General features: G+C 34.3%; 1 long non-coding RNA gene across 1 annotated transcript in view; it reads left to right on the forward strand.

Moving 5' to 3' along the window:
- Positions 1-25,321, forward strand: part of LOC141423036 (uncharacterized) — a 116,816-nt gene that overhangs the window by 87,589 nt on the left and 3,906 nt on the right. Inside the window, exons 4-5 of the long non-coding RNA XR_012447698.1 lie at positions 3,149-3,268; positions 6,198-6,349. This is a non-coding gene — a long non-coding RNA (uncharacterized lncRNA). The remainder of the gene's footprint in view (positions 1-3,148; positions 3,269-6,197; positions 6,350-25,321) is intronic.

Genomic DNA, 25,321 nt, shown 5'->3' on the forward strand with positions numbered 1-25,321 from the left:
ATTGGTTGAACATGTGAGACTTTTGTTACAGTCACTTTGAATCACCATAAAAGACTGTGGCTGTAGCTTCATGAGAATATAATGAATGTTCAGTGCAGGATTAAAGTAAGAAAGAAACTCAATACTTGATTTAAGAAACAGGAATGCAATGTAATTTCAAAAATATAAATCAAAGGTTATTGTTTCCTGAAGCATAAGTTTTAGGTGAGTCAGGATGTTCTGCAGCTTATTTAATGGAATTGCAAGTATAAAGGGATAAATTTTGGGATATATTTGTAGTTTAATCAGATATGAGGTATCTAAGTTTCATTTATTGCAGTGATAGCTGAACATAGTGAAATAAAATATATTTTAAAAATAGTTATAAGGGAGCCTCATCATGTTACAGTTCTGGTTAGGAGACTCTTGGTGAGAGACAAACTGCCAAATATAGAATGAACAAGCAAGATTGAAATATCTGTGTGATTTTGTTAGGTAATGAACAGCTGGCAGCTAAAACGGAACACATATAGATTGCTTTTCATTCATTGTATTTGCATTGTTTGTATGTTAGGATAAATTCTTTGCCTTCAGACGTGCTTAATTCTCAATATTTTCCAAATATCATTTTGGAAAAATTCAAAGTGATTCAGAATAATTGGTCCTACCAGATGAATTTATCTTCATTTAGATGCTATAACTTCAAATTACATTCTAAGACTCAAAAAGACATCACAAAGACACAAGTAGTAGCATAGATATAAACATTGACTTAAAATTATCCTTTTGGTAGGAATAAAATCATTGTTTTCCCATAAATGACTCAACACTATCTTCTGCTTCAGAGCATTGTGTCTGAACTCAATAAGGATAAAGCCAAATAACGAGGTATATGTATGTCTATTAGTTGCAAGAAATTGCTAGCACAACTAAGATTAACTATAGCTTCTAATTAGAGAAGATAAAATCTGTTAAAGAAGATACCATAAAAAGTCAATGTTTCAGGTTAGAAAACATATTTTTACCTCATTTGATTCAAAACTGAATATCCTCACATGTTCAAAGTAGAAAGAAATGAAGCTAAAGATTGAAAAAACTATATATTTATAACATAACAGTAAAAATTAAAGCTGTCTCTTAATGAGGTATTAGTGCAATGGAAAAATTTCAGGCTGTTCTCTTTAGAGAACAATAGCCAAAGAGCAAGTTTTCTTTAAATTATCTGGGATAAAAGGAAGAGTTGTTTTTTTTTTTTAATCAAAACTATTTTTCACCAAGCTCATATCTCTTTCACATTGTTATGTTTTTCTCTTAGACACTAAGTGTCTCTGGTTAAATCCTGGCATTTCTATATTATTCATGATTTTTGGAAAATTGTACAAAATCTCTGAGATTTGATTTATTTTTTAAGTAATGACTCTGATTTACTTCAAACACAGAGAGAAGTATCACTCACCATACACGAAAAATCCCAGTGATACTAGGTTTAAAGTGTACGGATTCTCTTAGCTTGTTATTTGAACTGGAGAACTGTTGATTGGACTTTTGTCCGTCAGCATATGTTTCACCTTTTTAATCACTTCATAAACTTTCTTAAACTGGGAATTGGCAGCTACCACTACAGAAACCACATGAATAACTACACTTAATGGCAAAACACTGAATTCTTTCTCTAAAATCTAAGTGAAGACAACTGTGTTTAGTTCAACACTTCAGATACTAGGTAGGATAAGCAGGCAATAAAATGAGGAAAAGAAGGGCAGCCAGTTTGGAAAGGAAGAGGTGACAGAGTCTTCATTTAGAGGTGATATAATATTGTATGCAAATATCCTAAGGAATTCAGTAAAAGCCAATGGAATATAAGCAAATTTAGCAAGTTTGCAGAATACTGCTTCAGCATGCAAAAATTTTATTTCTACACATTTGCAATGAACATTTTAAGTGAAATTAAGAAAAATATTGTATTTATAATATATAGGACACATAAATTTAATGAAAGAAATGCAAAACTTATGCTCTGAAAACTATAAAGCATAGTTGAAATGAAAAAAAAGAGGACATGAATAAATGGAAAAACATTTTCATGACGGGAAGAACTGATGTTGTTCAGATGACAATATTCCCAAATGGATCAACAGAGTCAGCATAATTCTTTCTAGCATTTTTCACAATAGCAAAGAACTCAAACATATATGATAAATGAGTAAAAAATGTGGTATATTCACAGAGTGGAATATTATTTGGCAGTAAAAAGAAATGAAGTATTGATATGTGCTGCAACATTGATACACCTTGAAAACACTATGCTCAGTGAAAGAAGCCAATTGCAAAAAACCATGTACTGTAGGATTATAGAGTCAGAAAGTAGATAAGTGGATGATGAGGGTTAGGAAGGATTGGATAAGGTGAAGGTGAGGGATAGGGAGTAAATTGATTATGTTGATAGTAGCACAACTATGTGAATAAATGAAATATCATTGAATTATGTACTTTAAGTAGTTGAATTGCATGGACTGTAAATTCTATCTCAAGAAAGACTTAAAATTCATAATAGTAACGTTAGTAAAAGCAACTGGCCTTCAATTTGTGTGGCATTAAAATATTTTTAATGTGAGCATACTTCCTACAAGATGCAAGCAAATTAGACAAGATGTATCTGGTTGGAGGAAATAGCTAGAGCCATGCGAGTGGATCCTAATTCTGGCTTTGTTTGGAGCATCTTCTGTTTGGCTGCAACAGCCTTTGATCTAAGACCAGGAAAGGTGAACATTATGATCTACTAGGAACATTATGCACATATAAATATTTTCACACAAATAAGCACACATATACTGTATATGTATATGGACAGCATGCAGTTGTATAAATGCATATGCATACACATCATCTGCATGCAGTATTTATAGATATTTATATTATTATTTTTTAATCTGAAGTATTTTAATATTTCAGATTTAATATTTTCAGCTACTTTAAAAAAATATGTCCATGTATTTCAACCTACTATAGTGATCCACAAAGGAAAGAATGAAATTTAAATTTCTCTCTCTCCATATATATATATATTTGTATATACCATCTGTATAAAATTTACTTCACACAGTAAATGAATTAGTGATATTCAATTTATTATATTTTTCAACCAAGTCTTTTTCTTTCATATTTAAAGCTCTGAGCAGAACATAGCAATAAAGCAGGAGAATGAACACAAGGACTTCCAGGCACATCCTAATGAGTGCTCCTAAAATGATCCAATTCATCTTCTACTTCAATATTTCTTTTCCTCAGGGTAAGTTAGGCTTGTGTTATTGAAAAAATGTTAAATTATTAGCATCCTCTACAGAATTTGTCACCTGAGAGAATAACAGCCATTTGCATTCAGAGGCATGTGTAAGTGGAAAGTTCCCTCTTCCTGCTCTCCAGGAATACAACCAGGGAGCAAAATAGGTTAAGAAGGAAAGAACACATGCTAAATAAATGTTTGCCAGTATAAAAATTAGTAAGTGTCCAAAGTAGACAATGGCTTGAAAATTATCCTAGAGTCACTGCTATGTAGTTAAAGGGCTTAAATACAGACACTTCTAAGTATCCAATTCAAGTTTATTTCCAACCGACAGACGTGCTTTTTATACTATGACAGAAATACAGGAGTATGTGTGTGTGTGTGTGTGTGTGTGTGTGTGTGTGTGTGTGTGTGTGAGTATGTGTGTGTGTGTGTGTGTGTGTGTGTGTGTGTATGTGCATGCATGCCTAGAGCAACCTGGGTACAGTTTCAGATGCTCAAATAAGAAGCTATGCTATACTAGTGTCTTTCTCTCTGACTTTTCTCACATTGGTTAAATATAGCATACTGGCATAACTGTATATTAGAATATAACTTATAAGGAAGCAATCAGAATTAACTGTGTTCCCTTCTGGTCCCTAAAGCATGTACTACATTGAGTATGCAATGTAAGAATGGCAAAGGTAGGGCAACATTTATAGTTTTCCAAAAATTTGCAATATTATACATAATAAGTCTATTTTTAAAACTATTTCAAAATGAAAAAATTAGTTGATATTGCAGTTATCTTGGATTTATTAGATTAAAAGGATTAGATAAAAATTATTTAAAATGTTGGCATTTAAAAATTATGATCAGAAGTAAGCATTTTACTTTCCTCTCTGGCTTTAGCAGAAGTACTCAATGGTTGTAGTAAGTAGTATCATGTGTTGTTGCTACCCTAACATCACCTGTATTTGGTTCAGGGATTGCCCTGCCCCTCATTCTATTCAGTGTAGTTTAGGCTCTATCTCTAAAGGTTGCAAAAATGATGTTAGACAAAGCCATTTTGTTTGGAGGTGAGCACATGCCTACAACTAAGCTTTAATAAGGAATCATATGACCTGTGCAGAAGCTCTCTATGAGGAAGTTTCTACCTTATCTCTTGCTTGAAAATCAGTTGGCTGCCATCTTGTAAGAGAAGGATCTGAGACCTAGGAGCTTAGCTGATGTGGCACATGAAAATGATATGAAGCAAGATCTTTATTACATTATTTGTATTCAGCCAGGAACACAAACCAAAAAACCCCACTCTTTGCTTAAAACAATTTCAGATTTTTTTCCCCTCCTTGGTCACTTTTTCCTTATACAGTTTAGAAAGTTAAATCTGGATGTGATGTAAATTGGCTAATTCTTTTTTAAAAAAAAATCCTGTTTGAATTACATCTGAAGAAATCTCATCCTGACACTTGCCATTTTTTCTCTTAGAAATATTGATATATTTTCCCCAGTACAAAAGGTGTTTATATATGTTAGCAAGGCCTTAAAAATTATAAGGAAGTAGACAGAAATGATACATGATGTCTTTGGAAATAAGAATACTGTTGGCATTTTGCATTCTTATCTTTGATATATTTCTTTATCGACAAGTAGAAGCTTGAAGAATCTTGCTTTTCACAGATCAACAAACACAGGAAGAGAATAATAGGCATGTACAGACTTTTACCCTCGTATCTTGACTTGTAGGTGATGCAATTCTTAATCAGGTCCTTATTTCAAAGTGATGGATAGAGGCTTCCACAGATCTTCACCTGGAAGAGCTGCAAGGCAAGAATGAGGGGAGGAGAGGCAGGAGCAGGAGTGGTGATGAATACATTTGGAGCCCGAGGAGGTGCTGCAGTGACCAAGGGTAGAAGGAACAGAGATGGGAAGCATGAAGAAAGTGAAATAGCTAAAAATAAAAAAATTGGGAATGGACTTTAGGACATTCAATGAATTTAGGGGAACTGAAGTCCTGGAATAAGCTAGAATAACATTATTGTTGAGAGTAGCATTGAAAGAGTCTGATGTCTCCCTCTCTCTCTGTTTTTTTAATTTTTCTTTTAACCATTTTTTGAAAAGAGAAATTTTGTCTTCTCTTATCTTGACATACACTATTCTGTTATACATTCAAGATATTTGAATCAACTACAAAGAAGGCAAACTTTGAAGTGTAATAATTAAGTCCTTAGTGTGGAAAAAGTTAAAGTTGTATGTTTACTGCAACTAAGAAGTATAGTTTCAAATTGATCCTCACATATAATATGGTTGTGGATCTTGACCTATAAATCAAAAGAAAATATATTTTGTAACAAATGAATTATTTTGCAATGGTTTTCATTTGGCAGGTTTCAACTTTTAAAAAATTGGACAATGATTCTTGTCTTTTGACTTGACTAGGATTAATGCAGATGAATGGAAAATATTGCAAGATAAGAAAATGTTATCCATTAATAATGACAAGAAAACTGTACTCATTTGTTGCTCAGAGATCACAGTCACTTTTCATTTGAAGAATTAATTGAATGCATTAAACATTTTAATTTGAAATCAAAATGAGCATTTCATTGCTCACCCTTGACAGTAGTCATCTTTTTCATAGGAAAACCCTGAGTGACAAGACTAGAATTATTATTTCATATGAACTAGCAAGTTGGCTTTTCCCCTACATACAGATAGGTTGAGCAATTGGAAAAATTTCACTGCTTGTTTTGTGTATTAAGGCATAGCTTAGGTAAAAGTTCACTAAAGTACTTATTGAATCATGTGCATGTAGAATGTTGGATGCTATCCAGGAGAGAGTGCTAATGTTCCATCCACAGCATTGCAAATTTGCCTAATAAAAGAGAAAGTGCATTAATTTACCATTAACTTGTTAAATCTCACTGCAGTATTTTCACTTTTATACACTTTGCAGGTCAATTGAAATAAAAATTGCAAGTTTTATACAGTCAGAAGAGAAATAAGAACTAGGTTTTGCCTTTTGAATATTATCACTGGGTGCCAGAATGTTACAGCTTGCAGATTGTGAAAGGTTATTCAATGAAGGCAGACATAGAATTCCAGATGGTAAGTGAAACACCTTCTAATCAATGTTTATTTATACATACTGTGAAGCTGGTGCTTTAGTAAAAAAGAAGTATAGTGTACTTTGGGACAGCATGTAACATTTTGTGTTGTGTGTAATTGAAAATTCTGAAAAAAAAGTAGACAAATTGGAAATAAGTATATTGGTGCCTACTGCCCTCCTCACCACATCATTCAAGCTGTGGTTGAAAATACTATGAAAAAATTCTTATAATAAGTATAAAAATGATATAGAAAGATTGGATTGGTAAGATTTACACATAAGGGATGTTTTAATATAATTCATAATTTTCATTACAAATATAATTTTCATTAAGACTCTCCCTATACATTGGGACTATGGTTGATAGTTTCATTGCATTCTGCACAGAATGTTAAACATTGTTTTTTGTTTATTTTAAAAACACTTCTATTTATTATATTGGAGAGTAAATTAAAATATTTTATAACTAAATTTTATAAAATTTGAAAACACATCTCTCCAAAACTGGCTGAACCATTACAGGAAGAAAAAAAATGGTTCAATTTTATCCATTCCTAATACTTCTCAACTCTTACCTACTGGAATACATAATCTTATTTTAGAACATTTGCAGATACTATCTGAAAATGCATATGTTTTGACATGTGTTATCAAATAAATGTCTTCTTTTCTACATATTAGATAACCAATATCAAAGAACAGTTTTGAACATTGCAGGTAGAATTCTTTAAAATATTTATTCCTTCTTTATTTTCAAAGAGCAATGTCTCTATATAAACACATGTTTGATTAAAAGTACTTTCTTAGGCTTGGTGCACTTGTATGAATTTTGGTAAACTTGGTTGTATTATATCATTGTGTCCCATTCTGGAGCTTCCTCTGTCTGTCTCCTAGATGTTGGCTTTGCCAGTTAAGCTCATAGGTTAGTCTTGATATGCAGTTGGCAAACCACTCAAAAACCATGTTTTCCCATCTAATACCTTTCATCATAGCAACCTAGCACCATAACCTAGCACCATATTCAGAGGCCAAGTCAACTTCATCTGTTAGCCTCACTGTCTCCAAATTAGAAATTCTAGTTTAGGCACGGGCTTTTGCCTTATATAAATTGTTTAATGTACACTGCTCAGAAAGAAAAGTACCATTCCAATCAAAAACTCGTTTGCTAAGATCTTTGTTAGCACATGTCACTTCTTATTATTTACTTTTTATTTACCTCTTTTTATTTACTTTCATTTTTTTGCTGATACTGGGATCTGAATCCAGGGCCTCATGCATGGTAGGAGGGCTCTACTACTTGAGCCATGCCCCCAAGTGACATACCTCCTTTATGCGGAAGATGAAACCCCATTTATGTACAGTTTTAAACACAACACATGGTAGATTTATGCTGCAATGTTCTAAGTTGGACACTGTTTTGCAGCCACACATCATGTTCAGTCTTATGTAAATCACAATCTCTAGATTAATTGATGTAGGGTCCATTTCTGAAAGAAAATATCTGATGAGTGGATTGAAAACTGTTATAAACTTGCTTTTAGTCAGCTTTTCTTACTTTGACAAAATGATTTTAGAGGTTTTAGTCCAAGGTCACTTGGCCTTATTGGTTTGGGCCTGTGGTAGTACAGTATATCATGGTGGTGGCCAGGAAGCAAAAAGAAAGAGATGAAGGGGGCCTGGATCCCAGATTCCTCTTCAATGTCATGCCCCTAATGAGCTAAGTTTCTTCCAACTGGCCTTACCTCCAAAGGGTTCCATCACTTCCCCATTGAGTCATAGGATGGGTCTTTGGGGGACACTGCAAATCGAATTACTGCACTGGCATTAACAAAATACAAACTGTTTGATTGTTATGTTATAATGCTGGGCTTAATTGTGATTATATTAATAATATATACCCATTTTAGTAGATTTAGAACATAAAGAATAATCGTCTTTTGTCCCTAGAGTTAGCCATCAATAATATGAGATTGGAATCTTATTTTTTGTTTGTTTGTTTTACTTAACAAGAAAGAGTAAACATTTCTGTAGTCAACACTTGCATATATTATAACAATTATTATGAATTAGTTAATAATGTTTTATAATAGATATACTATAATGTACTAATCCCCAATTGTTTGACAAATGAATAGTTTAAGTAAAATATCTTTCTACAATTTGAATATGTATGTTATTCATCTGAATAATGAATTATTTGCTTTCCAAAGGTATAAAAATTTCCAATCAAACTAAAATATGGGCCCCCACTAAGAACAGTCTTCTTAACAATGTATTTTTTCTTTTTTACTATTTTGGTTATAGCTGCATTACTACTGGAGAAAATAATTTTGTTATGAATTCCAATGTCTGATCCTGAGGATTAGTTTTTATCCCTCATACTACAGCTTTACAAAAGTGTATTAAGAATTTTCTCTACAACAAAATTAGAAATAAGGGCAAAATAGTTTCTGCTGGGTATTGAGGGGGGGAGAGGGAGGGGGCGGAGTGGGTGGTAAGGGAGGGGGTGGGGGCGGGGGGAGAAATGAACCAAGCCTTGTATGCACATATGAATAATAAAAAAAAAAGAATTTATTTGCCATTCTAGGTAAATCCATAGATTTGTTTATTCAGATACTCTCAAGCAACCAGCTGTAGAACTGAGAATAATTTGATCCATTTTCTAATCTAAGCAGGGTTCAACTTTAAGAAGAATACTGTTATAATTTGGATATGAAGCATCTCCCCAAAAGGCTCATGTATTGAAGCCTTGGTCTCTGATGTAAGCAGTGTTCAGAGGAGAGACTTTGGGGAGCGATTACACCATGAGGGCTTTATTTTATTAATGGATTAATGCACTTGTATTGGAAGATGGTAGAACTATGCAAGGTGCAGTCTCGTTGGGGGAAGTGGGTCACTGGGGGTGTGCCCTAGGAATATATACCTTGTTCCTGGCTCTTTCCTGTTAATTCTTTCTGTCCCCTGTCCATCATGAGGTGAGCTGCTTCCCTCTACCACATGATCCCCTCACCACAGGCCCACAGAAATGGAACCAAGGGTTATGGATTGAAACATCTGAAACGTAAGCCAAAAGTATTTTTCCTCCCTCTAAATCATTCTCTCAGGTATTTGTCACAGCAACAAAAACCTAAGTGACACAAATATTCAAGCACAAATTATTACTCTTGTTGCAAGTGGAATACTTGGGAAAGGGTGAAAGAGGAATATTACTGCCAGTGATAGTGCTCTTTTTGATATTTGTTTGAAAAGACTCCTTAACTGGGAAAATATTTATAATACTGTTTTAATATTTATAACTATTACATATGAAGACACAACATATTTTGTCAAAGAAAGTTATCTAATCTACTTCCTGCTGTTTGGCAAACACTGGAATTGCAAGAGCTTTTTAAAATCCATTTAGAGTAGATAGTTTTTTTTTAAACAAGTGGTTACCTCTTTTATGTTCTATTTATCCTCCTCTTAGCATTTACGCTCAGTGGATATTTTCAATGACTATTCTATTAGCTATAACACATTGGTATCATTAATCAGATAGTATCTCTGTAACTAACTAGGATTCCTCAGAGTTAAGCCAGAATATTTTTCAAGGATATAAGGAAGAATAAAGTGACTGATATTCTTAGATAAACCCAAATTTACTTTTGGTATTTGGGATCTAATGATCCGCAGGTGGCAGTCTGGTCTGAGCATGACCACACTGCTCATGATCACAAGCCCAGGAAGCTAAAGCAATTGGATTTGACTATGAGGCATCCAGACTGACTTAAAGAAGCAAACATGTGCTACTGACTTGGCTTCTGCCCCAGTTCTGATAGAGGCACATTCATTCCTCTTGAAAATGTTATTAGTCACACATACCGATATGAACACACATGCATACTCACACATATCATGCCTACACTACACACACACACACACACACACACACACACTTACATATACTCACATACTCTCAGTTTTACACTTTGTGTTTTGAAGGAAACACTTAAAATATGGCAACAGAAATGAGAGGTAAAAGCATTTGAAGGTTAGGAAGTGGAAGTAGAGAGTAGACTAAATGTTTAAAAAATGTGGCAGTATAAAATTAACTAACAGATTTGAGTGAATGTTCTTAGGGTGGGAAGATGAGGACTTTGTGATCTGTTGGAACAAAACACTGTATAAAAAGCTTGAACATGAGAAATGTGTGTAAAGGCATCATTTCAGAAAGTAAGAAAAATGGAACATTTAAGGAAACATAAAGGATAAAGGTTAATATATTCATTATTATATGGCAGCTCCAGGAGGCACTGTGAACAGGAAAATTAAAGGAAATAACTGGGAAAAAGTATAGAATATGTTTTTTAATAAGTACAGTGGAGTCACATAAAAACTTGAATTTGGCAAGAAAGAATGGAGGAAGGGCTGTGTGTTTATATGGATATATTTGTCTTAGTATGTTTGAAAATGAGCGATAAACAGGCAGGAGTTTGAGAGATGGATGGGGGCACAGAGAAAATGTCATACTGTTGTGTAGATTTAACGGTGAGCTAAAAAGATTGTTAGTCTTTAACAAGTTCAACTGGGGCTGCTGTTGTGATGCTGTAAGGTTGAATCAGGTTGCCAGATGTTGGAGTAGACTGACGATAGAATGGCTGCTTAAAAGTCTGCATTTATATTAATATAACACTTCCTGAGCATTACTAAGTGGTAGGCACTCTTCTAAGTGTGCCACAAGGTTTAATGGATTTATTATTCATATGCAATAATAGCTATTAATATCTCTGTTTTTCCAGATACACAGAGAATTTGTATTTCACAGCTTGCAAATGGTGAAATGTGACATAGAATTCAGATTTCCAACTCCAGAGCTAATGCTTTCACCCAGTCAATATTCTGCATGATGTTAGTGCATTAAATGATCTGCTAAGTGACAGAAAGTTCAGTTTTTCTTTGACAGGATTTTTTAAAGTGATTAATTTTCAATTGACAAATAATAATTGTATATATTGACAGGATATGGTGTGATGCTTTGATGCATGTGTACATTGTGGAATGATCAAGTCAGGCTAATTAACGTATCTATCACCTCACAAACTTATTTCTTGTGGTAAAAACATAAAACATACTCTTTCAGCATCTTTGAAATGCACAATACATTATCATTTTTTGAATTTTAAATTTTTTACTTATTTTTTTGACAAATAATTGTATACACTTTTAGGGTACATTGCGATGTTTTTATTCATGTACACATTATGATAAGATTCAACCAAGATAATTAGATTCGAGCAGCTGGGTGCTGGTAGCTCACACCTGTAATCCTAGCTACTCCGGAGGCTAACATCAGCAGGATGAAGGTTTAAGGCCAGCTGGGGCAAAAAGTTCTCAAGAACACATTTCAACAAATAGCTGAATATGGTGGTAGGCTTCTGTCATTCCAAGCTGTGTAGAGGATAAGACTGGGAGGATTGTGGTCCAGGCTGTCCTCGACAAAAAGTGAGATCTTATCTTCTTACCAGAGCAAAAGGCTGGAAGCATGGCTCAAGTGGTAGATATCCTGTGTTGCAAGTGTGAAAACCTAAGTTCAAACCCCAGTACTGCCAAAAAAAATACATTTAGGTAGATCTTTCAGGGAAATGTCGTCTGTAAGAGAACAGACTCCTACCAGAGGTCTACGTAAATGTAGCCACATCTTTTTCATCTTGCAGAGCTGGCCCATGCTTCCTGCAAAGTAATGAAACTTATTGACATTTCTTTCTGCCTTCATATGCTCATGTTTATATTTTCTGTCTCATGTTGGTATCTCCCTTGGTGTGGTGTTAGTCCCACTCATTTGTTTCCTTGACATTCAGTTCCTTGATAGAATGTTATAAGATTAGATAGAATCATTAAAGATGCTGGAGGTTTCTTTTATCTATTTCAATATAATAGTTCACATTAAAATTTAGTGGTGTAAGACAACAACCACTAAAAATAAATAAACAGATAATAAGAAATATCTCTTAATTATACAAACTGAGAAGTGATTGGATTTCCTCATGTGATAGGTAATGGTTGCTATTAATATTCGTGATCATCATCACCATCATCAATACAATAATACACAACTAGGTACTGGAGAATTTATACCTCTTCTCTTTCTGTCACCCCGACCTCTTAGAGTTAAGAGCATGAAACTGGGGCATCTCACAGACTGGTCTTCCTAGGTAGCTCCAGGAATGCTTCCTTTAACTCAGCCATCATGGTATTGTGAGAGAATACTGGATCAAATATGAAAAGACTTGGGGCTCAGCTTTGGTTCTACCATGTGGTAGTGAGACTAACTTGGGGAAAATTGCAGTCACTTAAATTTCTGAGTATCAATTCCTTAATACGGTATTGGAGGTGGATATCTCTAGTTTGTTTCAGTGACTGTGATAATCAGATTAAAAATGTGCACAGGGTGGTTTGAAAGAAAGCATGAAATCAAGGATACCTAACATATATTTAAATCTTTCATATCATGATCCTGTTTCAATTTTTTGACATCATTAAATCATCTATGAGTTTGGTGATAGTACTCTTGCTACCATTGAGGTGTCTGAGGCACAGAGATCAGTAGCTTGAAGAGTGAGGCATCTTATAAGTGATAGTGGGGAGCCAATGATAGATGTTCTTGGGGGAAGGAATTTAAAAACCCTGCAAAGCCCTGGTGATGTCACTGTGAGGGAATCAAATCCCTGAATCTTGTCTGGTGGTCTAAGGGTAGAGCAGCTGAGTGCAACCTGCTTGATATATACACGCTCTGCTCTCTGAAGTATTGAATGTGGCATTTTGTGTTGCTGTAACAGAATAACACAGATTTGGAAATTTATGAAACAACTAGAGATTTATATTTTGTAGATAAAGATGCCAGTATGTGTTGAATGTGGGTTAAATAGTTTTATTTATTTATTTATTTGGCAGTGCTGAGGTTTGGACTAAGGGCTTTATGCTTGCTAGACAAGTGATTTACTACTTGAATCACACCCATAGTCCTTTATCTTGCTTTTGTGTGGGACTGGCTTTATACCACAATCCTCCTACCTATAACCTCCTTCTGCAAGACTAGAGTTATAGGAATGAACTACCATACCCAGTTTCTTTGTTGAGATGGGGTCTTCCTACATTTTGTCCGAGCTGGACTTGAATCCCAATTCTTTTAAGCTCCACCCCCTGAGCAACTGGGATTAGAGGTATGAGCCACCATGTGTCAAACACTTTAAAAAGTGGAATTAAATTGTTTATAGATGGGTGTTATTTGCTTTTCACATTAATTACCTTTTGAAATACATAGCCTCTACCTCTCAGTTTTTAAGAATCTCACCTAGTTTAGAGACACCTGTCGAGTTAATTTTAGAGATGCAAGTTATCCCTATTAGATGTGAATTAAGTTTAGAACTTATGTAGATACATATCTAAAAGTGTCCATTGGTCTTACTGATTAATTGAAAAAAAGAATTTCTTGTCCCAAAAGAACATTCATAATGTGATATAAGCTTGTAAGAGGTGATGGAGTTGAAGAATATATGTATGTATGTATGTGTGTGTGTGCATATGCAACTGTGCAACATATAGTCAAGTTTTGATACTGCTTTGGGAAAGAGACCCAAAAGTTTCAGGTTTCAGGTAAAAGCATATATATATATATATATATATATATACACACATTGTTTGGACCACCTCCCAGCAGCTGCCCCTTCCCCATTTGCTACCACAATTTGTGTTAAGTAAGAAGGGAGAAGTCAATTTAGCTGGGACAATTTTTGTTCATTTCATTTCTTCCATGATGAATGATTGATCTTTGGTTTGGAGTTGTTTAAAGTTCTTTTCTTTCTATATGTAACATGCTTCCTTAGAAATTTAAAAGGAACAAAATGAACACTGTTATTCCACAGTTATCTCTCACCTACATTTGGTTATTCGTAAACATTTGGAAAGAATTGCTTTTTAGAAAGTTGATTGATTGGTTGACCCCATTTTGAATAACATGGGACATCTATTTCACAGAAAAAGAGGTAGCTTTATCTTCTCTTTGGAAGCAATCCAACTCTTAAAAACTAGTCATTCTTAGTGTTCAAATAATCAAAGTTAAATCCCTTTCAGAACCCTGACTTGATAGACCTTTCAGGGTGTGTTTTGATTAACTGTCTGGCTGATTGATTGATGGGCCCTTCCTCATTGGGCTGAATTGATTGTGAAAGTGTCTGCAATAAAAGGACCATGCTGTGTGTTTTGTGAAGGGACTCAGCTGTTAGTCTTTTTATGTAGTTTATAAGAGACTATAGATAAGTAGGCAAGTTCAAGGCTGGCCTTCAGCTTCTTCATTTGTTAAATTATACAGTATACCAAGTTGGAATATAAAGTTTTGGTTCCTGAAAACACATTAATATTGTAAAAGACATGACACAAAATGTAACTATAGCATCAATGATTTATTAGTGGAAAATTAATATTTATTAATTTTATCTATTAATTAATTTATTAATATTTAATACTTTTGACTAATTCTGCAACTATATAATGACATTCTTCAGTTCTGGCTTGTTCAAAATCTCCTCTGTGGGAATGGAGATCCTCTCTATTTTTGACCCCCATATGATTAGGTAAGTTATTTAAAATTTCCCAGCCAACCTTTTTCTGGGCTAAAACTGGGCTCCTGAGATGAAATCCTGACTCCACATTTCATTGCTGTAAAATCTCAAGCAAGTTTCTGTAACTGACTTGTGCTCCATTTCCTCTAAACTGTAATGGAAGTCATCTTATCTCTTACAGAGAGTATGGCAATTACATGAGGCTGACACCTGGTGCATTTTCTGTTGCTATGAAAAATGTCCAAAGCCGGATACTTTATAAAGAAAAGAGGTTTGCATAGTTCGAGGTTTCAGATGCAAGAAATTCATGATCATGTGGTTCTATCTGTTTAACCTCTGGTGAGGATCCCTTTGTCTGCATCACAACATAACAGAGAAGCCAAAATGGAAAGGGCCATTTGCAGAAGGGGCCGGGAGCATGGTGTGATCTCACTTTATAATAACCTGCTCTTACAAGAACTAACTTGCTCTTTGAGGCCAGACTTAATATCAGGTAGGAAGGTCATGTAGAATGTGAGCACACTGCTTTGTGTTTCAAGGTGTATCTAGAGGAATGAGTAACTTGATTAATATAGGGCACAGTCAAGACAATAAACATGAAAGAAGACACCATGATCACATCTTTCAAAGAGGATTCTTTGAGTATTATTAGAGACAGGATGTTTGTAATTGACTGTTGGTGATTCCTAGGGAGAAAGTCAAGATTGCTATGTTCCCTCTCTCAAAACCTTGTTGGCTCAGGTTTCAAGGTAATCTCCTGGAGGGTCATGGGCTTGACCTATCTCTATGACATGAAGTTATTATTTAGCTTAATTAAGGTAAAGGTATCCAACTTCATCAACGAATGGAATTTATGTTATAAGTTGTCTTGATAGAATTATAAAGAGCCAAAGTCAGAGAAATGTATTTCTAGCTTAAAGATTAATTATTATTTACCCTGGTTTTGAACTCAGTCCTCTGGTATAAATGTTACTTTCACAGGATGTTTGAACATTCAAGATGGTCAGAAGAAAAATGAAGAAGAAATTAAAGAAAGACTAGCTATGTTAAAAATGGCAGAGACTTAAACACTTAGAAAACATTTGGACATGTGTTTAATGTATGTTAAATCTAACTTTCTTCATTGATTTTTTTGGTTTATTTTTATATATCTTTTTTATTAGTGTGTGTTAACTGTAAAATGTGAGGGGTATTATTTTCTTATTTCCATACATGTATATAATATTCTTTGATCATATTCACCCCCTCTATTGCTCTTTCTTATCCCCCTTATTATACTCCCTTTAATGCTTGCAATTTTTCAAAATGGATTTCATTATAACCTTTTCATGCATGCTTACAATATACTTTGATCATATACTTTTCATTGCTTCTGTTCATTAGAGACCTGAATCAGCAGTGAGGGGTGCTATGATTTAGAGGAGAAAGTCATGAAGCCAGGCAGACATTGATGATGGGGTGATGAGATGTTGAATCCTAACCTGTGATTCCAGGTATGCAGCCTTGAGTGAGATGTTCAATTTCTAATTCCTCAAGGACCCCATATAAGCAAAAAGCTGGTTTAAGGCTTGGCACTAATGTGTGTAGAACATTTGGCAAGGAACCTATAAGCCTGGTGTTTCAATTGAATCTTAAGAAAAGAAGAGTTATTTCTGTCTACTTAAGCCATTGAGATGAGTGTATCCTCCTCTCCCACTTTTTTTTTTTTTATTGTACATTGAACCCAGGGCCTCAGGCATGCTGGGCAAGTGCTCTACAATTTAGGTATGTTGCTAGCTCAAGATAAACTTGTCTAACAGTGGATATGGAAGAACTCTGCTCCAAACCCTCTTCATTGGGAAGTTCTGTGGACTTCCATTCTGGGTTAGGCCTCTTTGCTTGCTTGTATGTTTTCTCCACTGGAATCTAAATTCTTTGGGGGAAGGGAATTTGTCTTTGTTTCTAGTCAGCCAACACTTAGTACAGAATGTGCCTCTTAGAAATCTTTCAATCAACGTTGAATGCTGAGTTCCACTGCACTAATCAACTTTGTTGATCATAGACGTTTCTAGACGATAATAAATACAATTTTGAAGAGAACAGATCATTTCCAACTAACATAATTCATTTCCTATAATGGGAAAAAATAATAGATGGACATTATTTTGATTTAAGCAAGGTTGTTTCTATTTTACTTAGTAACTGTAGATTTTTGGGTTTTCTGAATAATCATTTGCTTAGTGGTTATTTTATGAAAGATTATTTTTAACTGATCTGGTGTTTTCTGGTATTAGCATGTGACTGATAGAAAGTAAGTTGAACACATGAGGTGAAGGATTTCTTTCAAGAATTACTTTTAGCACAGTGGGCTGTACTAAATATTACTTTGCCCAGTCTCATGGCTACAGTAAAACAATCATGAAAGCTGGCTATCATTCTTCCATTAAATAGTTATAGACCACAGAGACTCTTTAATGTAGTTGTAATGCCAACTTACATGGCAAACCACTCAAAATTATAATTAGAAATTTAAAGATCTTAAAGACGGAAAATATTTTCAAGACAAAATGGGACAAAACTCAGTTTGTTAATGTGTTTTTCTCCATAAAATCAATCAAAACTATATGAAAAAAGCTTTTTTTTTTCAGTCTCACTTTTATTGAGCTTTAAAATACAGTGCTGCTAACTTCTTCAACTTCCATGGGATCATGGATCATTTATTTTTACTATCTTTCAGTTCCTTACACAATAGCAGAACATTTAACAGGACCCTGGAGGAGCAATAGTGACATATACTGAGGTTATTGACTTCTAAAGCCTGTAAATAAATAGCTGTGGGGGCTTTCCACTGGGGCTTGCAAATTTCATATCTTTCTCTTAAGTTATTCCTTATTCATTAGAATAAGCAAACTACCAGTGAAAAAGGCTAGATATGTAATGACTATCTGTATAGAGTACTGCACTTACACAGAAAATCGAGTCATTTTTTTACTTATCATATTTTCTTAATAGTGTCATTTAATCAAGAAAAGATTTGATTGTCATGTGGAATGTAGACCTGTTCTATTTTTTATGTCTCTGTAAATATGGTTTAAAAGAAAATTTCTTAATTTCCTGAACTCATGGCATGGTATTTTCTGGCCTTATTGATAGTTTTGTGCTAATTGATAATTGTGCTTATTAGTAATCTTTCAAAACATATTACTGAGGAGTATTTATTAGGAAAAAGAAAAATAAATCACCATGAAGAAAGAACAATAATTAAAAGAAGATCATGTTTTAAAGTATAAAAACTATCACATCCATTATTTTCTAAGCAGTATAAGCAGTATTTGAAATTTCTTCCCCTTTAAAATAGTTACTTCACTTGGCTAGACTGTCCTAATTTACTTTCCGCCACTGGCCACTTGTGACCATCAGGATTCTAAATGTTGGACCATCTTGCTCTGCTTCTCTTTCCACAGTTTCAAATCCTATCCAGTCCCATAGCTTTAGTTTTATCTGCATAGTGATGAAATATGATTATTCCCAAACAAATGCTTATGTATCTGAGCTCCTCATTGAATTTTAGACTCATTTACTTTTTATACTAATTGACATTAACTGTTGGAAGCTTAGTAGATATGCCAAATTTATTATGTCCAAAACAAAGTTCTTGATTCCTCTTCAAACTATCTACTCTGAAGTCTCCTCCATCTTGACAAAAATTCCCAGAGATTATCCCTTTGATAAATCTAGGAACTTGAGAGTCTTTCCTACTTTCTGCCTCTGACATCTGATTTCTAATCCACCAACAAATCCTACTTATTCTAAATGGGTGCTTCTTCCTGACTCCTTTGCTACTGCCCTTGAGTAAAACACCACCTCATCTCACCTTTATAGAAACAATACCTCCTGCCTTTCTCTGCTTTCATTCTTACTTTTTCCCTGTAACCAAATCTCTAACTAAAATTTTGTCAACCCCTCCCCCTTTCTAAATGCTTTTCTTTCAGCTGCAGTCATATCAGCTCTTTTAGCCATACCTTGAAATACTCCCCAGGAACTGACATGAGCTTACATTGCTCATGTCTTCTCTTTCTTCCCTCCTGTGCAGTCACCTTTATTCATATTGGCCTTTTTCATCAAGGGTCAAGAAAATTTCTCTGAAAATGACAGATAGATCTTAGGGTTTTTAGGCTACATGGTCTTCATCACAACTTCTGCATTCTTCCATTGCTGCATATCAGTAGCTATGGGTAGTATGTAAACAAATGAGCCTGACTGTGCTCCAATAAAACTTTATTAATGTTATTGAAATTGAATTATACATAATTTTCACAGGGTACAAAATATTATATGCTTAAAAATTTTCCCAACCATTTAAAATATAAAAATCATCTTAACTCATAGCCTGTACAAAAAAGTAATCAGCTCCTGCTTTTGATGATCCTCAGACTTTTCAGTTTTCTGCCTTCTATATGCTTCTTTGACATCTTTGTATCGGTTTCTCCTTTTAGTCATCCATGACTCTGCTCCTATGTTGCTTCTTCAGAGAGTATTTTTCTGAAAACCATTCCCTTCTGTCTATGAACTCATACTACTTCACATGTTTTACATAAGTCTTTTCTATTTTGAACTAAATTGTATATGGGTTCATTTGCTTAATGATCTGTCTTTTCTGTAAGAAGGTTGGCTCTATGTGGAAGGACCTTGCCTTTTCCTTTACTTTCTCCTTGGTGTCTGCTATAATGTCTGGTCCCTGCTGCTTAATTTGAATGGATAATGGTATCAAATCTATTACTTTTGCACAAAAGCATGGATTTTATGGTAAAATGGAACAAATAGTAGTCTTCACATGAATCCAAATTCTTGTTATCCTCAGTGACTCAAAACTTTAAGGAAAGAGTTTTGCTTCTTGATTATTATCATATGACTGGTGCCTGGAACATGGAAAAGTTAATAAATAATGTTTAGTTAATGAGTAAGTGAATGAATGATATAAAAAGTCAAAAGGGACAACTTTTTGCTCTTTTGAGATGGTAGTTAAAGTAAATATGCACATTTTGTCAGATCATCATAGGAATTTGATTGCTTTATACCACTGTGTTCTAAACACTGGTCAACTTTCGTTGCTGATGAGGCAGATTTTACTACATTCATCTTAGGAAACACAACTTATTGGTTCTGTGGGGAATTTGGAGACTTATAGGGTTTATTTATTAATCTGTAAAAAAAAAAAAGAGATCGTTTGGCATAGCAGACACATGTGGTGTGAATTTCTCTTTACCAAAAGCAAACATCTGTGGAGCTGTAGTCTATGGACTTCCAAGGAGAACTCATTTGGGTCAGGCCACATCTACAAGTATAACAGCTTCTGAAATTGTGTTCCAAAGATGTTACACTTAAGGGTCTTTGGAAGTTCTGACTCTCTCCAGATTTAGAGCAACTTTTATTTTCCTAGATTACTCTGAACTTGCTGTTGATTGCTAAGAGTTTGTCTAGTCTACAATCCATAGGATTGCGATGATATGTGAAAAGATCAATAATCCCTCTGAAGTTTCCATTTCAGTCTGAAATGACTTCATTTTCTACCTTCTGTAATTTTTGCCAAGAAAAATCTAAACATGATTAGTTGTTAAGACATATAAAGCATATAGGTGAGTCTAGTAAATATGATTTTAAGCTAATCACTTGATGGATATTTTTAGGAAACTCTGAACTAGATGCATTTTTTCCTATAGTGGATTTTTCAGTAGACATATGGAACTGTGCTGAGCACACTCCAGAAAGAAGAGGACAATTTTGAAACATATTACACTTTAAAAACTGCTGGGACAATAGCAGAAACAATGGGTCATTACACATTGTATGGCAGCTGGATAGTAGGTACTTTAGTGTAGTCAGATGTTTATGTTTGAACTGAGAATGCTCTGTCTGAAGCTCAATATTGTTTTCAGAATAATCCTTTTCACTTAAAGAGATCTTGTGAAAATATACAATTTTGAGGAAACTAAGTAGAAAGCAATTTTGTCTGCAGGTATGTTTATGTTTACTGTCTTTGCTTTGAACACAGGTATTTTGTCCTAGTCACAGTTCAAAGTGGAACAATAACAGATATTGTTTCCTTGAATTCTTAATATATATTTTGTGCATGCAAATATTATGTTTTGCATTTATTTGCATTTACATATGCCTATGTACACATTCATGAATATGTATGTATGTATCTATAAATAAAAGCAATAACACCTAGGGATCAGCTGTCTTAGCATGTTGGCTTTAACCTTGGGCTTTTTATTGCATAGGTGCAGTTTTGTTGCCATACTGCAGCACTGTCTGCCTCTCAGAGCCATGTTCAGCGGCAGGAAAAAGAATTCTTGATTTCTTTCCCCCAACTCAAAGGACCTCTTGGTCTGGCTTCTTTCAATACAAAAAAAAATTGTCTACTTTTAGATAAATAATTCTCACAGGAATGGGATTTCCAGTATTGGCTTCATTGGGGTGGAGGAAAGAGCAACTCCCTTTGGCATGAGTGAATAGAGGGTGGAAGGGGGTCACTTGATTTACCCCGCCACGAGCCAGGAAAAAACAGACCTGGGAGACTTTAATGGAGATAACAAATCATGTCTGGTACAAATATTGACTTTCTGTTACTCACATGTCCTAACATTTTTTAATTCCTTTATTTTTGCTTTGCCTTCTTTTAACAAATGGTAAGCAAACGAGGTATAGAGTCTGTTGATGTAAATCATGTATTTCCTATCTTCATCCTGAGTGAATTAAAATATAACATTTCAAAGTAAAAGAAAACCAAAGCAGATTCTAAATATTTAAAAACAGATTTTTAAGTGGGTTTATTTTGGGTATGTTCTTGCAGTGGAAGGAAAGGTATTACTTCCTTGCTACATTAAAAGTAGGTGGAGGAGGTAAACATTGAAATATAAATGATTAGCATGTCATATTGCAAGTTTTTACTTATTTATTACTGTTGTACTATGTGGGGATGCATTGTGGCATTTACAAAAGTTCTTACAATATATCATATTTAAATTCACCCCCTCCAGAAAGTTTTTAAACACATTATAGATCTAACTCATGACTCACTGGAGGAGGAAATTTATAAACTGAAAAAAAAAGTAATCAGTATGCTTTGTGTTTTTTCCAATCTATTAAAACTAAATTCCTTTCTTGGGTGATTTAAGATTCTTTTAGACTGAACAGAAGGAGTAAGTTGCCTTTCTGGAAGCATGCTTCTTTATTGTTGCATTGATATATAAGAACACAATTTGGTGTCAAAGCTTATTGCCAGGTTCCAATTGTTCCCACACCCTCTTTTCAATCATGTTCCTTGCTAGTGACAAGGAATAACCAACTAAAGCTGTCAAAAAAAAAAAAAAGGGATTTGGGAGAAGTTAAACTGTCAGGCAGGATCACAGAGAAAACAGAATTAAAAAGAAAACAATAAAAAGCATAGAATGGGATATAGTTAGAGTGCTATACAAAGCAAAAGAAATTTCTTATCTCTATGATGTTTTCTGAACTTCTAGCCACTTTCAGTGAGAGTTCAAATCAAGTCATCCATTGATCTTGATACTGTCTCACAGAAAAGAAAAGACAAGAGAGAGGGGGGAGAGACAAAAAGAAAAGTACAGATGAAAAATTTAAAACAAGTACAACTCAAAAGCACTGAATTTAGAGCTTGCTTTAAAAGTTTCTCTCTTGAAAATCTTTTAAATTCAATTAAAATTTTTGGTATTTCAGGTTAGCAGATCAGTCAGTAAATAAAATAAACTGATAATACAAATATACAAGTGACTAGCCTCTATAATATAATAATCTCAAACAGGAACACAGGGTTCTATGATGCTTATATAATACCTAGGAAATATTGCAAGTAGTAGGAGAACACTGGGGCAAATGGCTTGCCTGAATTTTACTCTTTCTGTCAAATCATACTTTCTACAATGAATCCTGAATGCCCCAAATTCTCCCATATTTAGAGATCATCCTTTCCTTTGTAATGCTGCAAACACATTAGACAACCTGGTCTGATCTCCCTGTTGATGGAGTAAATATTTGCCTTGTATGGGTTCCTGTCCTTGGTAAATTTGAGTAGCCTAGGGATCCTTACGAGTACCACAAATCCATTCTAAGTAGTTGCTTGTCATCTTCTTCTTTAGTTTTCTGTTCTGAGCACTCTATTGACTTTTTTTTGCCTTGTCAAAATGTACTCTCGAGGCCGTGCCTCTCTGCACACTGTTATGTTACATGCAGGGTGGCAACCGTCACCAGCCCTGGTAATATAAACATGTACCTCATTCTCCAAAGCAAAAAGCTAAGAAAGCAAAAATTGCCATGTAGCACTGAAAACAGAAACCTGAGTGAGCAGAATGAGACTGCAGTGTGTGATGGTTAACTTCATGTGTCAATTGGCTGGATTAAGAAATACCATAGAGCTAGTGAAATATTTGTTTCTTTGGTGATGGTGTTGCCACAAGAGATTAGCATTTGAATTGGTAGACTGAGCAAAACATCTACCCTCACCAATATGGAAAAATTTCTTCCAATCTTTTTGATTTAATTTAATTTTATCTTATTTTATTTGTGTGTGTGTGCGTGTGTGTGTGTTAGTGGGGTTTGAAGTTAGGGCCTCATGCTTGCTAGGCAGGCACTCTATCTCTTGAGCCACTCTGCCAACTCTCTTGAGGATTTTTGTACTTATATTTATAAGAGGAATTATATATGCAGTTTTCTTTTCTTGTGAAATCTTTGTCTGGTTTTTGTATTGGGATAACACTGACTTTATAAAATACATTGGGAAATATTCTTTCCACTTTTAGTTTTTGAAAGAACTTTTGGATGACAAATTATTAATTTGTCTTTGGCAAAATTTACCAAAGTAATTTTTAAACTGAATTAAATGATTAATTCATCTCTTTTGTTATCTTTCCCTCTATAAAGACATTGGATTACACAAAAAGGGAGAAAAGAGGCAAGTTCTCTCTTCTTGATCTAGGACATCTGTCTTTTCCCACCCTGGGATATTGGAGCTGCTGGTTCTCTGCATGCAAACTGAAACACATGCTATGATGCCTCTGACTTTTGGGTGTTGGTACTGGACTAAATGATACCAAGCCTTCCCTGGGTCTTTGGTATGCAGCCAGTGTAGCACTGGAACTTCTCAGTATCCATAATAGGGTGAGCCATATCACATAATGAAATCCTTCTTGTATATTTATATGCATTCTAATGGTTCTACTTCTCTAGAACCCTGACAAACAATGCAAAATATCAAAAGAAATATAAGCAAGGATCTCTCCTACCCAAAGAATCAACTCTTTAACAGTTATAATTGCTTTTCTGAAAGCATCCATTATCCTCTACAGGATTCCTTATTTGATGTGGGTTGCTCTGCTCCCTTCCTTTTCCTTTGGAACTTAAGAGTATTCCCTTCTTCAGGGACTAAACTAGAAAGTTTCAAGGGTTGATGATATATTTATCTATCATTGGTTCAAGACTTCTGCATAATTAACTCATTGTGCATAACACAAGTGGTCCCTCCTGGTATTAAGTGGGAGTCAGTCTCTAAAGCCAATTCCAATTTTCAGTGGCTTTGACAAATATTGCTTTTGTTTCCCACCTGCAAGAAACAAAATGAAACTGAAAAAAATTTAAGATATAGATTGTGGAAACTAACGGTATGCTCTGTTAAGAAGTAGACCCTTGGTATACAGTCTTCTGTAACATTATCTTTCTTATAGGGTCACATTAACCCTAACACACACATAGGTCAGCATGTTTTAGTTTATTCTAGTCTATATTTAAGGGATAATTGATTTAAACATGTAGGTGATTTTATGATAGAAATATTTAAAAATTAACAGAACTTGGGGAGGCATAAAAAGTTTTTAAAAAATTTGCAGACTTTAAAAAAATCTTTCAAAACTTCTTTAGCAATACCAAACAGTTCATTAACATGTATTGCTAGGATCTCACCTGTTTATGTGAGGTGCTATTTAAATTTAAAGCAAGTCTTTGTTATCAGTGTGCTATAGTCATTTTTCTGATGATGTGATATTCTTCAGAATCCCAATGTGCATTTCTGAAATTCCTAAATGCATTGGATTTGAGAGAGAAGCTGATTAAAATTGAAAATTCAATACCTAAATGATAGATAACCTTTAGCAACTTATGGGGCAACAAAAGGTACTTTATTTTCTATACTGAGAAAATGAATATGGTCATATGTTTGATAAAATAGGTTGAAGCATTTTCATAGATAGAACTAATCTTAATTAAAATACGCTCATGCTTGCCACACTCACATTTTACTTTTTGTTGTCTTTTATAGCATATAATTTGATTATTTCTTAGTTAAAACAAATATGCCTTTCTTGTTTGTAGTAACACTGAGTT

The sequence above is a fragment of the Castor canadensis genome, chromosome 5 (genome assembly GCF_047511655.1).
Source record: "Castor canadensis chromosome 5, mCasCan1.hap1v2, whole genome shotgun sequence".
In the NCBI taxonomy this organism is placed as follows: Eukaryota; Metazoa; Chordata; class Mammalia; order Rodentia; family Castoridae; genus Castor; species Castor canadensis.